The 13,968-nt window shown below is 51.2% G+C and overlaps 1 protein-coding gene across 5 annotated transcripts in view; it reads left to right on the top strand.

The window, feature by feature from the left end:
- The first annotated feature begins 397 nt into the window (after nt 1-397).
- Nucleotides 398-13,968, top strand: part of DUSP8 (dual specificity phosphatase 8) — a 41,989-nt gene continuing 28,418 nt past the window's right edge. For 2 of the 5 annotated variants that reach the window (XM_071558795.1, XM_071558799.1), the window contains exon 1: nt 933-1,093. The gene's annotated coding sequence lies outside the window, so the exon portion shown is untranslated. Of the gene's footprint in view, nt 476-932; nt 1,094-1,484; nt 1,517-11,989; nt 12,075-13,968 lie in introns of those variants that run through there. The other 3 variants (XM_071558796.1, XM_071558798.1, XM_071558797.1) reach the window with 3 other exon arrangements.

Genomic DNA, 13,968 nt, shown 5'->3' with positions numbered 1-13,968 from the left:
CAACAGTTACTGTGAGAGCTTGACATTCTTCTTGAACAAGCTGCTGGCTGTGCGTCTGGAGAGATGGGAGTTAATTTTAAAATATCCGGCATCTGTATCAGCAGAGAGGAAGGCTCCCTTCATTTCCTAAGCACCAGCAAAACCTAAGCTTCTAAACCCTAATCCCCTTCTAAGCTGGAGCTGCCAGGCCAGCGCTAAGGAGAGAGAAAAAGCCCTGCTGTGTAGCCAGGACAGTTGCCCAGCTCTTTTGTGAAATCGCAGTGGGATGGGTGTGAGCCCTCTCCATCCATCCAGGAGCCGACCTGTGGGTCAGGCTCCTCCTGAACACCCAGCTTCTGGGTCACTCTTTGCCATGCTGTTCTACGAGACCGCGCTGCCTTTTTTGTCTGTCCTCCCCAACTTGGGCGCTCCACAGCAAGTGAGCCCCGCGGGACAGCTCGTCCGCTGCTCCACGCTCAGCAGCGCGGATTTTGGGGTGAGCAGCGCCGGTGGGTGGGCGAGCCGCAGGCAGAGTGCTGGCAGACGGCAGGGGCGGCTACACCTGCGGGAGAGCTCCTGGCTCACCCTTGCCCGCGCCAGGCAGCCCGGGAAGCATCCATGACCCAAAAATACACGGCAGCGCGGTTTTTTGCCAGGAGCAGCGCGGCTCTGGGGGTATTCCCCGGGGACCTCAGAGGCCAGAAGGGTCGCCTCTAGAAAGCGCTGCGCTGCTCATCGCCGTTCTCCCAGCGGGGTCCCCCGTGTCCCGGACCCTCCGGCGCAGCACCCACTCCCTCCGCGCCGCTCCGCGCCCGCGGGGCTGACGTCACCCTGCCCTGCGCCGCCCGCGCTGATTGGCTGCGGATGACGTCAACGCTGTCTTCCCCCCCCCCCCCCTTTTTCCTTTTTTTTTCGCTTTCCCCCCTAGCCCCCTCCCGTTCCCAAGGCATGACCTCATCGCCGGCGCATTCCCGGCGGCGCGCGGAGCGGCGCGGAGCAGCGCGGAGCGGCCCCCCCGCCCGCCGCGGCATGCGGGCCCTGCGGCGCCGGCAGCGGCCGCGCCAGCGGAACGCCCGCGGAGCGGAGCGGGGCGGCCCCGCACCCGCCGCGCCGGGTCAGTGCGTCCTCTCCCGCGTCCGAGCGGGACGGGCCCCTGCGCCCCGGGAGGGGGGGCGGGAGGGGCACGGGGGGCGGTGCGGTGCGGTGCGCCCGCGTGTGCGGAGCGGAGCCGGCATCGCGCCCTGAGGCGGTGGACTGCATGTACCGATCTATGTACGTGTCTCTGTGGGTATACCTAGATACAGGGCTTCGCGTTTTCAGGGGGGGGCTGGAATTACTCCGGTGCGAGAGAAAATGATGTGCATGAAGTGCTGGAGCTGGGGAGGGAGCAGCCCCACCGCGGGGATTGGAGAGGGAGCGGGGGCTGGCGCTCCGCGGTCGCGCATGTCGGAGGCGCTGCGCTTGTTTTCGGGGCGGGGGGTGGTGAAAATCCCACCCTGCCTTCGCGGTGTGCGCGCGCCGGGCGGCGATGGTGCAGGTGAGGAGAAGGCTTGGGAAGCTCTGGGGAATGCCCGCTGTCCTGCCGGGTCGGGGAATCGCGGATGGAGGGGTTTTCTGGCGGGGCTGAGGGCTGGTGTTTGAGGAGCCGGTGTTAACAGCGCTGTGGTTTTTCTGATGATGAAAGAGGTTGGAGTGTCGCCCTGTGTCCTTGGCGTTTAAACGAAGCCGGCATGTGTTCAGCAGCGGGGGTTTCATGCAACACTTCACTGCTGCGGCTCCAAAGGCACTGCTCGCGATTAATGAGTTAAGCTGCCCGTTTAAAATAATCCTCTCCACCTCCCCTAACGTGCCTGGACCGATTGATCACCCCCCAGCCACCCCCAATTATTATATAGTGATAAATGTTTTCTGTGCTGAGCGTTGTTTGTTTTTAAAGATTCCTGGTTATTTCCTTTATTGATAAATAAGTTCCTTCTCCTTCCTGCTCCCCCCCCCCCTTTTCTCCTCCCCCAGAATAAATTCCTGAGCAACAGCAAAAGCTGATGTCAGTGCTTCAGCTTGCATTGGGGGAGCTCTGTGCACAGGTCAGTAATTTGCAGTTTCGATATAAGGAAAGATGCGGTGCAGTGCGGGTCTGTTAGGCGTATTTGGATTTTTCTAGGCATGGATGCGTTTATCCTTCATATTGCAGTAGTTATCGACAGCTCCCTGGTGGGAGCTGGGCGGCGCATAAGCATACATGGAAGAGACCATCCCTGTCCCAAGCAGCTAGCAGTGACAAACGCATTGGGAATCATTGCTGGAGGTTCCATCCCCCTCTAATTTGGGGTAATAAGGCAGACCCCCCTGCCCCGGGAAATGGTCGGGATATCCAAGAAACCCGAACAGGTAGCGCTGAGGATTGCACCTGGCAGTCCAGGGGCCATGATAACCTTGAAAGCAGCTTGCCTGTGGAGCGGTGTTTAACGCTTGCTTGCATTATTTCATCCTCCTGCGCTAAGGCGAGAGGCTCAGGACACGGCTGCCTAAGCACCCAAATGTGATTGTGGAGAGCTTTGTTTTTGGAAGGACTCAATGCATGGGAATTGGCCCTTATGGGCCTCTGTGTTCGTCTTGTGCTCACACTGTTGGAGGGCATCTGTGCCAGGAGGACTTTCTCTGCGGAAGAGGTTTGTTGAGGGTTTGGATCTGGATGGGGTTTCCTGTGCTTGCTTGGGTTTTGCTTGTAACAGTTCCCAAAAGGAAATAAGCTGCTGCACCAAGAAAACCCTTCTTCTGGCCGTATTAGAGATTTTAAAATGCCTGCAAGGACTTTGCAAGTGTTTTGTTCCCAATTTTTCCTGGCACAGCCATGCTGGCAGAGCCTGGATGTGTAGGATTATCTGAATGGCCAGGACCAGAGTGGACAGGCGGGCACATAAGCAGCATAGGGATGCACAAATGCCTCTTTGCAGTGGCAGTAGGCAGAATTCCTGCCCTCAGCTCATTGGCAACACAGCAGAAGTGCAAACCTGGGGCTGGAAGGTTTCCAAGCTGAGATGACAGCAGCTCACACCAAAAGCCTTTTAACCCAACAGATCTCCCTCCCATGGCTTTCAGTTGTCCCTGCCTAGACTCAAGGTAAGGAGTAGGGAAGGAAAACCTGGATCTAGCATTGTTGTTTAGAATTTAGCCTCAGTGAAGGATGGGAGAGCTGAGCAAAATGGCCAGAGTCCTTAAGGAGCATTCACTTGGGTCGCTGCATGGAGATTATTCTTACAAATACTGCACCATGTTTGTCTGTGGAGTGTGTTTTTGCTGGGTGCCAGGCATCTCACTGAAAAAGCCATTGAGGTGCTTCCTTTTGGAGGGCTTAAATTCACCTAGTATTAAATGCAATAACACTATTACTACCAAAACACCCCCAAGGACTGGGTAGGACTAAGGAGTAGTGGCTGTCCCGTGTTTGCAAATTGGATCCTGGGAGGTGGGAGAAGACTAGCTTCATTCCTGTGCAGCCCCATCCTACCCCAGAAAACCTCCCCAAAGGCTGGAAACTGGTTGTGGCTCTGGATTTCTAAAATTACTTCTCTCAGCATGAATATGAGCAAGTCTCCACTCCATCCCTTCTACCCCTTACCCCTGCACCAGCTGTTTTAAACTACATAAGGAATAGGAGTGTGTTATAGGTGATTTTGAATTTGCTTCCTTGCCTTTGAGTGAGGCTGTTTTTAGGGATCAGAGGTTAGTTTCTCTGGTGCACGGCTCAGCTCCTGAAGCTCTGGGCACAGGCAGGTGCAGAGCATGTTAACACTATCAGGAATGGAAGGAGGAAAAGATGGCGCTCCAGTGATTGGCAGCCTTGATTTATGGTGCAGCCTTGTAGAATGCTGCCATGATAGTGAAATAATTCCAGCAAATTGAATCTGATAGAGAAGGAGCTGATAAAGAGAAGGAGCTTGTAGATGCTGACCCCTTTCTCTCGGTAGGAGAGCTAGGAGGTTGCATTGGAAGAGTTTGTAGACCTTTTTCCCATCTGCCATGTGTTCAGTAACAGTGTTAAGGGGGGAGATGGTTGCAGAAATGCCCAGGTGCTCATGGTCCCCTTAGCACAGCCTCTGGGTCTTACCACACTCCTTCTCTTGCTGCTATGCAGAGAAACTCCTGCAGCTAGAGCAGCAATGCAGTCATCCTGTGGGGAAAGCTTCAACACTCCTCTGCATCCCCATGCCCTCTGGGTTTTAAAACCTGTTTTTCAAGCTTTGCATTTCTTCTCTGAAGATACACCTGTCCCTCCTAATGCCAGTGGGAAGGAGGCACCTGACATAATTACAGCAGGCTTGGGGAAGGGAGGTGAGTGGCCTGGGAGCATTCATCAGATAAGAAGCTAAACAAGCTCTCTGCTCAAGATTTTCTCAAGCTTACTCAGGAGACCTGTGCAGGATAACACAGACAGAGGAATGTAAGATGGGGGGAAAACTGACTGTGCCAAGCTGCTCTGCACTAATGGCATGAGAGGCTGCTGTCAAAGTCAGCCAGAGTTTGTGGTGTGATTAGTGGTAGTGCAGGTTTCCTCGGGAACAGTGGGTGGTATAGTGCACCCTGGCAATGGCTTATCTCTATGGGAGAGTTACGTTGCTGAGACCATGGTGGAACATGCCAAGCTCTGGACATGGCGGGTTCCTTAGTCACCCTGTCTCCCGTTTAGCTTGAGGTCATAGAAGGGAAAACAGAGTCTTACCTCTTACTCTTCCAAGAGATGTTTGTAGACTTTTTACCCCAAGCCTTTGGTTCCATGCTGTTCAATAAGCTCCTCTGGCTCTCAGTCATCTCCTCTTTTAACTAAGAAAAGTAAGAGTAAGGGTGGGCCAGGTTGGGTGGCCATGCCTGTCACAGAGCTCTGCCCAGCCTGTGTTGCAAACTGCCATGGCTCCTGTAGGATGATTTGCTCCATCTCTCTGCTATTTGCCTCTTTCACTGAGGTTTTCTAGACCCAGCTGGACAAGGTAGTACAGGTTGGTGTGGGAGAGGCTTCTTCCTTTGCTTTGCCCAGGGCTTCTGCGTGGTTGGTTTTGCTGCTCTGGACTTCCAGTTTCCTGAACTGACAGGTAGTGCTTGTTTGCGTGGTACCTTGGAAGAAACTGCACTCAAAAGATAGTGGTAGTGCAGTGGTACCCCAGGCTGGGTTTAGAAGGGAACATGGAGGTGCTCACACATAGAGTACATAGGGTACACACTCCAGTACATAGAGTATCCTGGTGCAAATGAGGATCAATAACAGGACAGAAATGCAGGGACTGTGTTACGTGAAGCTGAAGTAGGTGTTGCATTTTGCGTTGACTTAACATAGGACAATCCCAGCAACCTGTCTGGGGCTGGAAATCCTTCTTTGATTCTCTCTTTTATTCTCACTCTTCTTACGCCTTTTTGATGTTGTTTCTATATGTGGAAAGGTTCATGTCATGATTCCCAGAGGTGTGTGTTCATGACTTGTACTTTTTTTTTGCCTTCATTGTATTTTTTTTTAAACCAAGCTTTCTCTTGGGGTGGAGGCCTCCTGTTCTTCAGCAATTTCTCTAAAGCCCTTCAGGGTCCTCTGGCAATTTGCAAAAGTAGCTCCTTGTATAGCATTTCTGCATCCTGAGTTATGGGGAGCATTACTTCTGAGTCTGCTGATGACTGGAAATAAGTCATTTGGTGTTCAGAAGGGCAAGACAACCTGTTCTGGTGTTGATGTTAGTTTTCCTTTAAGGGAGATAGGGGTTGGACCAGATGAGCTCCTGAGATCCCTTTGAACCCAAATTATTGCATGACTAATCCATAAGTACCCACCGTCTTGCTTCTCACAGGCTTTTGTAGAATACCTGTTATTAGGCAGTGTTGGTGAGGCGATGTGAGTGAGGTGGACCCCTGCTTTGATCCTGTATGGAGATGCCAGTGACAGCATGACCCTGGCATCCTCTCCTCCAACCCCGCTAATGATGCAGTGCATCTTTCCGGTTCGTCTCTGTCAACCCACATTACTCATCCAGCATTTGGATGCACGGTGTGCCTGCATCCCCGGATTTTCATCTCGCCTTTTTTTGTCTCTTTAATAGGGGATTTAGTTCTTTGAGGAGCGCTGCTGTCTAAAGCTAACACATGGTAATTCAGCTGATGCAGCAGAAGCTCTGGGAGATATTTCAGTCTAGTAGATTATGGCAGGTTTCTTGCATTAAGCAAGTCAAGCCCTTCCCACACATTAAACCTGTGCCTGCAAAAACTACACATCTCCCACTGAAATCCAGACCCTTCTGGGTAACACCAGGCAATTCTTGCTCCAGTGAGTGTTCATCCATCTCTGGGGCCTGCTATTGAAAAGAAGCAACCAAGAAGTATCTACAACATCTGATTGTTTTTGTGTTGCCTCTAACAACCCTCATTTCCAAGCTTGCCGTGGCAGCCTGGTCCTCCTTGAGGCATAGCTTGAGTGCAGTTATTCATGCCATCTTCATCTGCCTTGGCTGGCAGCCCTGCCTGGGGAGCGGACGGGCACAGCCTGAGTCCTGCTTGACACTTGAGGCTGTTGAGTAGAGGGCTGGTGCAGAGAGGGTGCCAGCAGTGCTGACTTGAAAATCCACATTTAATGCTTTGCTGTTGTCAGTGGACCTCACAGAGATGACCCCAGCAGCTGTACTAGCTCAGAAGGGCTGAAACCCAGAAGCCAAACAAGCCTGGGGCTGTCGTTTAGGCCTTACCTGTGGCTCACCTTAGGTTCAGCCCTTCTGGTGGAAAGTCAGAAGGATGCAGTGGGGCAGGAAGGTGACCTAGAGAGATGAGTCTCCAGCCAAAACTGAGCCAGGGCACTCTGAATTGCTCTGTAGGATGGTGAAGAGACAAGTGCCTCCTGCACACGAAGGGAAGTTGACTGCTGCAAAAACCCCGAATGTAAATCTCTGACTGGGCAGAATCTTCCCAGACACATCCTTTTGTAAAGCACTCTCATTGTACCATTAAAAATAGATCGGCGTATTCTCTGCTTGCTTGCTGAATGCTGATGCCTGTTAATTCTGTGTCATCCTTGCAATCCCTTCTGCTTTGAGCTTGGCTGCCTCTTTGTCTGGCACCTGAGCAAGGTTCATTCAGCAGTACCTGATACAAAGATAAGAGTGAGCTCTGCTGAAGTCCAGCAGGAGAGGCAGGAAGGTGAGGATGACTGAACTAGTCTTAGGTGGAGGTCAACCAAGAACCCTAAAGGGGAAAGGCTTGCTTGGTCTGATCACTCATGCTTTCACTTGGATGGTCAGAAGCAGGGCTGAGTGAGACCTGCTGGCATGGCAATGAGTTGGAGGATGTTTAAGCTCTGGGTGGATGTCATGATACAGCTCTGGGGGTTTTTTTGCAGCTGGGATTAAAATACATATATATATCTCATGCTCCAGTGTCTGCCTGGAGTTTGTGAGGGGAGTATTGCCACTTGTTTCCTCCGGCAAATGAATTCTTCTAGTTTGCCACCCACAACAGCAGTGATAATATGGATTAAGAGAGAAGACCCACGTTATAAAGTGCTGAAATACCCAGTCAGGAGGCTAGGCTGTAGGATTGCATACATGAAAAGCTATGGCATCTGACTAGCAAGCTGTGGCTCAGCATGGTCAGTGGGCACGTGCTTGTCTGCCTGCCCAGAGTGGTGAGGATGGAGTATGACCTGCAAAACATTTTGTTTGACCCCTATGCCACTTCAGATTAACAGAAGAAAACCAGCTGCTAATGAATCACATCCCCCAATGGAAAAGGAGAGCGGGGCAGGAACAGCAGCTTGGGCTTTGCCTGTCTTTTGTGTCTTTTCTAGATAAAGGTAATCCTCCGAAACTAAGAGCTGGTGCCTCCTTCTTGGGCTGGGGTAAGGGGTAGATCTGGGCTGACACATGCTAATTCATCCCAAACCTGTGAATTGTTTGGCTGTTGTGTGCATATAGGAAATATAGCAAACCTTGAACCAGACCAGAAAAGTCTTCCAAAATATTTACTGCTCTGGGAAACGTCTCATCCCATGGAATACCAGTGTAGCCCCTTGCATTCCTGTTGAATCCTGGGTCTCCTAAGGAGAGTCAGAATTTTCCGAGCATGAGGTGGACATTGGCTTCTGCTGACTGGAAACCCATGCTGGGATCTGCACCTGCACCTCAGTTTGCACCAGTTATCATCAGAAACTGCAGAAAACCTGACAGAAGGCAACAACATTGTTGTTCTTCAGTCAGGCTAGGGGTCCTATTTGCCATTTAAATATGGGGGACTAATGACACTGCACGGGGCAAGTGTAGTGACTACCTCTGTGTTTGCTAGGTGCTTGCTTCACCAGCCTCAGCCTCATTTGTGACTGTTCTGGCACTCTGCTGAGAGGGACAAAGTCATGTCACTGGGGATTGTGCTTAAAAAGTGAAATGCTGATGTATTCATCTGCAGCCTTGAAGAACCACAGTCTAATCCTGTGCTTTCTTTCACTTGGTCTGTAGGTGTTGCAGGAAATTACTATGCAGGTCCTGGACACCCTTTCTCCAGGAGACTGCAAATGCACCCAGCAGGTATTATGGTGTTTGGTGTCTTAGGACAAGAGAGCGAGACCAGCCCTGCAGAAGTATCTAACTTCATACCTTTCTGGGTTGGCACTGTCTGCTGGTGTTGCAAAAAGGCAAACAAGCACCTTATCTCCAGGATAAGCCTGCTAGGCTTATGGGGTCATGCAGCAAATTATGGGGATATCAAGCAGTAGTCAAAAAGGGGCCCTTGAAGCATCAGTAGGACTAGATTTCCCTTCTCTAACATGAAGTCTTCTGTGATGTGTGCCAAGTTGCTCAAAGCAGAAGGTGCTTTTAGCTCTGGAATGAGAGGGTGGCCAGCTCTTGGCTTGGCAGGGTGAGAATGGAAATGGGATAGCTTTGGTATTAGAGAGCAGCATGCTTGGGAGCTCTCCCCTCAGCATGGGCAAAGGCAGTGATTAAATGACTGGATGGTCATGGATAACCTTTGGTCTTGGCTTTTGTAGGCTTTAAAATAAAAGCTTGTGTCTATACTAAATGGGGAAACCATACGAATTGTGTTAAAAGCCCAAGTCCAAGAGGAGGAGATACTACTTTTGTCATTTGGACTCCAGCTAAATTCCTTTCCCTGCTGACCCCATTGGCTTTTTCAACCAGATCTTCAGACTGACCACCATGACTGCAGTTAGAAACTTTTCTGGGAGTGGCCAGCCTGTAAATCCTTAACGGCACCTGAGTTGCTTTGGTAGAAGCAGGCTAGGAGGAGGTTGCATTTGCAATTGTAGCCTGTCCAAAGCTGCTGGCACAAGATCAGGTGGTGGGAAAGGATGAGGGACCCCTTTGCTTGGCTTTAAGTGCAACCAGAAGAGCAAGTCTGCCTTGTAGTGTATGGGGTGCATGGGAAAGACTCCTTTGCAGCTGGGTACTACTTGTCCCCTTTCATCCCTGTGTTGCTGTCTGTGGTTCACATTTGAGCAGCCCCTGAGCTGCCCCATTCTGCCAGATGAATACCCAAGGTTGACCATCCCCATGCCAATGCTGCCACGTACCTCCATGTCCCTCATCTGGTGTGAATGCACCATCTGTAACTTTGCTGAAGGACATCCTGGCCCTTCAGCCACGTCCTCTGGTTGTAAACACCTTCTGGACCACGGGGTACAGGTGCAGATGGCATGGGAGATGCAGGGAGGCAAGTGGGTGCTGTTTGGGTGCATGCAGATCCCTGCAGAGCTCCCTCACATGCTGCTTCAAGCCTACAGGAATTAAAAGGAGGCTGCAGCATAGAAAGGAGGAGCAGGGGAGAAAAATTTAAAAAATAATGAGGTCAGCAAGCCAGAAACCCTTGCAAAGGTGCAGTGGCTGCCTCCCAATGATGTGCTGTGGGGAAAAAGGGAAGGCTGCCCTTTTCCCCCTTCCCAGAATGCTCCCTGCATGGAACAACAGGTGCAGGGACTCTTGTCCCAGGGGGAGGATGCCTCCCTTGTACAGGGAGCCGAGGTGGGGTTGTAAGGTCAGTGTGAATGAAAGTGTTGGTGGGAGTCCTCTGTCTGTCCTGTGGTTAGAGCACAGGGGTTAGAGCAACGCAGCAGATTTTAACTTGCCTTAACTGCAACCAGAAGAGCCACTGCAATCTCCCCTACTGCTTGGTCTCGGGAAATGTCGTTCCTCGTCATCTTTGAAATTCACCAAGGAAAGGTGAACAAGCAGACTGCGTCTGAGTTAGTGGATGTGGTTAGTGGTGTTTCCCAGCCACATTTTAGGGAGCAAAGGGAAAAAAACCCACTCCATTTTTCCATCTTCAAGCAGAGAAGTCTTTTGTGCTGCCTCTTAAAGGGACTTTGAATAGCTGCTAAGAAATCGTCAGCATTTATATCACCTCCAAATCAGCTACTGCAGGCACCTGATAGTTTTGTCCCACTGTTACTCTGGGGAATCATCAGTGCTCCAAATTCCTTGCCTTTGGAGAAAGCCTGCATGGCTCACTCAGAGGGAGGAGCCACTGCACAGTTTGTGATGCTGTGAGTGGTAGAAGAGGATCAGGAAGATGGGCTGAGGCTCACTGAAGATGAGGTAGAGCAGGGGACACATCGTCGAGTTCCCTAACCCCATCCCGTTGGCAAAGCTAGGTTCATCAGCCTGTGCAGAACACGAGCGTCTTCCTGGGAGTGAGCTGAAGACGCTGCAGTACCATCGCCTCGGGCCTGAGAGCTGCCGTTGCCTGGCAGCTGCGGGTTTCCAGGGAAACCAGAGGTGCTAACTTGTTAATGAGCCCCGTGTCCCTGATTGCTGCTGCAAAATAATAATAATTAGTAATGGGCCTGTGATTTAGAAATCCCTCAAACAGCGTGAGCCTGCCGAAGGGAGTTTGCTAAGTACCTAAGCTCTTGAAAGAAATGAGAGGATAGAGAAGAAAAAGGGGTGTGGAGCTTGAAAAGTGACGTGTTTTACATGTTAGTAAGTGTCTGGAGAGCTGGCGTCGGGCAGCAGTGTCCCGGCAGTAAGCCTGTGGCTAGTGGTAGGCCTGACCTGGATGGATAGAGAAAGCCTGGCCAGGCAGCATCTCACTGCAGGGCTGAGAAGGCACAGATACTTCCCCAGGTGGGCTGCAGAGGGAAGAGCCAGATCACTTAGCTCAATGTCACTGGGTCCCTGGTGGAGATGGCAGTCCTTCATGAGTGGCTGCTTTTAGGTTACTGGGGACAAATGAGCAGGTGTGTCCTGTGTTGCTCTTACCCCTCAGTAAACTCAAGGTGGAGATGCCACCAGAGGATTGTGCTCCTGGGATGAGCATCACAGGGAGTGTGCTGTACATCCAGTCTCGCTTGCGTGATGGAAATGTGTTTGTGGGGTCAGCTGCATCCTGCAGCAGAGCTGGCCTGCCTATGGGAGTGAGGGGAGCATCTCGTCCACTGGACTGCATGTGGAGGGTAGAGCTCTCCAGGACACAACTACTAGCTTGGTGCAAGAAATGAAAATGCTAGTTAGTGAGGTTTGTGGTTGCTGCAGAGACCTGCTGCCCTTCCAACTGATGTCTCCAGTAAAAGAGAAACCAGATCTGTGCTCTTCCCATATCACATCTGTCAGATGGGGGCCTTGTGCAAGACGAGAAATTGAGAGTGGTGGCATCCATCTCAGTGATCTGTGTTGGGCCAGCACAGGGCTGAGTTCCTGTCATCTAGTGTGCCACATGGATAGACTCAGGCTGAGGTGTGTTTTGGGTTTTCTTCTGTCTTGCCTGGCCTGTCCAGAAGAGTATCACGGCCAGGTTGAACATTTGCTCTTGGCCTGACTTGCTATGTGTATCTCTGTCATGCTTGTGACTCGTGTGCCAGCACCCCTCACCTGACATGCACATTTGTGGAGGTGACACCAGGGACAAAGTCCCAATGAGTGGGCAGTTGGCCCAGCCTTGTGCTAAGCTCTACCTGTCTTTCTGTCCCTTGACTGCAGTGTGGCCTCTTCTGCTGACTGTCCTCATTCAGCTAAGCCATGTGTCCATCTCCTCATTACAGGCACTCCAGGGAGAGGTGGGATTAAAGGATTATGGTAGCGTTCTGCAGGAACACTCAAGAAGATTAAGATGGCTTTAATAAACTGGTAAGAGAGGACACACAGCTGTGTTTCTGAAACCCTAATTTAGGTTCTGGGTTAACCTTTTCCCCTGGTCTTCTCTTCCCATGATGATAAGATCTCTTACTTAAGTAGTGCTCCATGGCTGTACCTCTTCCTTCAGTTTTCCTCTTGACCCATCTGAGCAGAAGGAGAAAGACATCTTCACTCCTTTTCTGGTAGTCTTCTCAGGCAGGGGGTTGTTACAGGTCATTCTGAGACAACAGAATGCACACGACCTGCAAGGTACCGTGAAGGTCTCACAGCCTCTACTGGTACCTAGGGTACCTGTTATCTGGGGATGAACTCACCACCCCTCAGTCTGACTTCAAAATATTCTGCAGTTGCTATCAGTGAAGTTCCTCATCTGTCTTTGACCTAGCGGAACATGGAGAAGTCCCTGTGTCTTGGTTGTAATGCCAAGGTTATAGCTCCCTATGACCACACTCAGTTGGCCAACTCCATCCCCTGCAAAGACTCCTGGAAGGAGGGGCAGAATGGACTAACCTTGCTCTGCCTTCCCCACGATCTTTTGGGTGGAGCTGGACATGGAACCTGTTCGATGTGTAATATGTGTCTGCCACTAGGTCCACCTGGGCGTGCTGGTGTGGTTCTTCCATGGGAGGGGGCTATTGGATGACCTGGGAAACCTTGTCTTTCTTTTCCATCTCTTTCACACAGGCTACCAGTCATCTGCTGAAACTTCATGCAGGCCTTTTCTGCTTGGGTTTCTGTCAGGGTGGTAAAGCAATCAGGATCTGTCCTCTTTCCCAGACCCTTCTGTTTGCATCTGAGACCCCCAAAGTTTACCCATTGCTTATTGTCTGGAGATTGGATACCATGTTATCTCCGGAGGTACTGTGCAATATTGCATCACTCCTTCCCACTTCAGTCCTTCGCTCTCATCCCTCTGACACACTATTATCCCAGTCTTTTTGTCTGTCGACTCTTTCTATTCCCTTTTTATTTCTTGTATGTAATTGGAAAAGCTGAGAAGAATTCACAGCCTGGTGTCCTGATGGGGAAGGGAGGCAGAAAGTGATTTGGGGAGTGGAGTGTGAAAGGAAGACGAAGGGGGAAAGCTGGCTAATTTGCATCCTTTCTGAGTGCCCTGGCTCTATAGCCAAGGTACAGCAGGGGGTCTTCTGGCAAGGCGGTAGCGACGTAATGAGGTGTGTCATATCCCAGCAGGAGCCAGCCTCACTCCCCCTCAGACCCCCTAATTAGAACTGTTTCAATTTTGATGCCCCCTGAGGAGTTCTGGGGGGAGCAGGGTTCCTGCAGTGGGGGGACCACCCGACGCCTGCCAAGGGGGCAGCTCTAATTGGAGTTGCCGCAAGATGCTACAGAACGATACGTGGGGTCGGGTACAGCGATGCCATAGTGCTGTGGGGCTGCCAAAAATGCTTTGTGCCAGAAGGAGCCATCACTATTGCAGCTTTTAGGGGATATTTTCCCTCCCATAATTTGTATTAACACATTCACAGAGGTAGAAGGGGAGTGACATAAGGGCAGAAAAGCATTACATGTCCTAATGTGGCCTCATATTGGGACTTTGGATCCTGATGCTGAAGCCTGGGACATCTACTCCTGCTTTGGGAGGCAGGTCTGGTAGCCCAGGGAACTTGGGGCTGTTAATGCTGGCATCATCATGAGCCAGAACAAATGCTGGAACCTCCATCCATCATGACCCATCATGTTCTGTGGCTTTCCATCCTTTTCCTACAAGCTGTCTGTGTTCTCCAGGTTTGTTGGCTGGTAACTGAGGTCCCTGTCATGTCACCCAGTAGTGTGTCTGACTAGAGCATCCTACTTGTATCTTGAACTACCACTGCAGTAGATGCCTGCAGTACAGGGGCTTCAGGTATAGGAGCTAACAAGA

Source organism: Pithys albifrons, chromosome 6 (assembly GCF_047495875.1).
Source record: "Pithys albifrons albifrons isolate INPA30051 chromosome 6, PitAlb_v1, whole genome shotgun sequence".
Taxonomy (NCBI): Eukaryota; Metazoa; Chordata; class Aves; order Passeriformes; family Thamnophilidae; genus Pithys; species Pithys albifrons.
This window is presented reverse-complemented; position numbering and strand designations above follow the sequence as displayed.